Genomic DNA, 2,500 nt, shown 5'->3' on the forward strand with positions numbered 1-2,500 from the left:
CATTGTGTGAATATGATCATTATCTAAAAAAATAACTACTGTACTCAAAAGTAGCCTAAATCACACTGTATTCATTCATTTATATTCATTTATAAATTATGCAATATGCTAAAATTTTCTGTTTCCATTTCAGGATCTGTACCAGCAGCTTCAATCCCTTCATCATTGGCTCCACTTGAATTATCTGCAAACCTGATTTCACCATTAAAAAGGTCACTATCAGACTCCTCTACAGGCGCCACTTCTGCTAAATCATTTTCATCTTAAAGAAAGTCATCAACATCTCTGGACAGATTTATCATAAAAACTTCAGCCTCTCAAAAGGAAAATCTCGACAAAGAAGTTGCAAAAATTATATTTGCTACAAATTCACAATTTCGCCTTGTTCAGCATCCTCAGTTTCTCAAAATGGTTCAGAACCTGAGGCCAGGTTATATTCCTCCACCCAGAAAAGATATTGCTGATAAGTACTTGGATCTCGTGTGTGAAAAGGAATATAAAAGTGTGCAGATGACCTGAATATTGAAACTGTATGTCTTTCAATTGATGAGTGGTCTAACATCCATAATGAGCCCATAATATGTGTCACTCTAACAACATCCACTGGTCAGATTTATTTAGTTGATACAATAGATACATCAGGGAAACCTCACACTGCTGAATATCTTCTACAACTTGTACAAAATTCGATCAAGAAGGCTGAACAAGATTTTCGTTGTCACATTGGAAGTTTTGTGACAGACAATGCAGCAAATGTCACCAAGATGAGAAAAGTCTTGGAGGAATCGAGTGAACCTGAGCATACCGTCCTCACATACGGCTTACACCGTTCCTTGTATACTTGTGGCAAGTCTATATAACACTGCTCGTTATATTGATATGCAATCAGATCGCATATCAGATAGCAATCCCACAATATACAAAATCGAATTTTTTTTTTTATTTAAATCAAACAACTGATTTAAATAAAAAATCATTTTTTTATATTTTCTAAAAAGTTAAAAAAAAAAAAAAAAAAAAAATCGCCAACCCTGGTGTCCACTAACCTCATACAATAATACATCTTCAGTCCGGCTAAAATTGGCATATCAAAGCATAACAGGGCCTTAAAAAGAGTTTCTTATTTCACTATAAAATTTTATATTAACTTATACTGCATTGAATAAGTCAATAATTCATATATATGTCCTATATATAATGTTAGGTTTCTAGTTTTGATATATTTGTCCAATAGAAAATGTTATATTACAAAGAAAGCAATGGCCTCCGCTAGCGGACCCAGGGATCTGGGTGCGCACGTCCTGTGTAATAGTAGTCCTTGATATATATATATATATATATATATATATATATATGTATATATATTTATATATACATATATGTATATACAAATATATATATATATATATACATACATATATATATATATATATATATTGATAAGTATTTTAGACAAATTATTTGGATGATGGAGAACATAAACACAGGGGAAGGCTCGGAACCCTAAACACTCTAACGTTTTGTTCGCGTAGAACTTCTTCAGAGAGTGTATGTAGAACTGCAGTTGAAGTTTATGTACTAAATCTAATTATCTTTTCGGACACTTGGGAAAGGTCGTTTTTCTGGCGTGTTTTAGAATTAAAATACTAGTTTCTTTAGCTAAATTGATAAACCCTCCTCGATGATTCGATGAATTATTAGTTGAAATATATGCTGATTCAACAATTCTTCTAGTGAATTTATCAAAACCTGAAGTGCTACATAAAGGTTTTGATAAATTCACTGAAAAAGTTCTACGCGAACGAAACGTTAGAGTGTTTAGGGTTCCGAGCCTTCCCCTGTGTTTATGTTCTCCATCATCCAAATAATATATATATATATATATATATATATATATATGTATATATATATACATTATGCATATATGTATATATATTATACATATATGTATATATACATACATAATGTATATATATAAATATATATATGCATATATATATTTATATACATACATATATATATATGTATGTATATATATATATATACATATATATGTATGTATATATATACATATATATACATATATATATATACATTATATATATGTATATATACAGACATAATGTATATATATATAAATATATATGCATATATATGTATATATATATATATATATTTATATATATATACATAGATATATATATATATATATATATATATATATAATGTATATATACATACATATATACATACATGATTAAATTTTGCAGCAGCTTCTGCATTCACGAGTTTCTTGCTGACGTGTTCAACTTTTCTAATACTTGAACGTTGAATATCGTTGAGTTGTCTTATTATATGTCCAAACTTCATTTGGAATGGATGTAAAGACAATACTAACTTCTTAATTTTACTAGTAGAGCTTTCGCCTAACTTTAGGCATCTTCAGTACAAATTGGATACAAATAGTAAAGGTGACAATATATACAAAGAACATATGGAT

The sequence above is a fragment of the Oratosquilla oratoria genome, chromosome 36 (assembly GCF_046742065.1).
Source record: "Oratosquilla oratoria isolate Oo_2021 chromosome 36, ASM4674206v1, whole genome shotgun sequence".
NCBI classification, from domain to species: Eukaryota; Metazoa; Arthropoda; class Malacostraca; order Stomatopoda; family Squillidae; genus Oratosquilla; species Oratosquilla oratoria.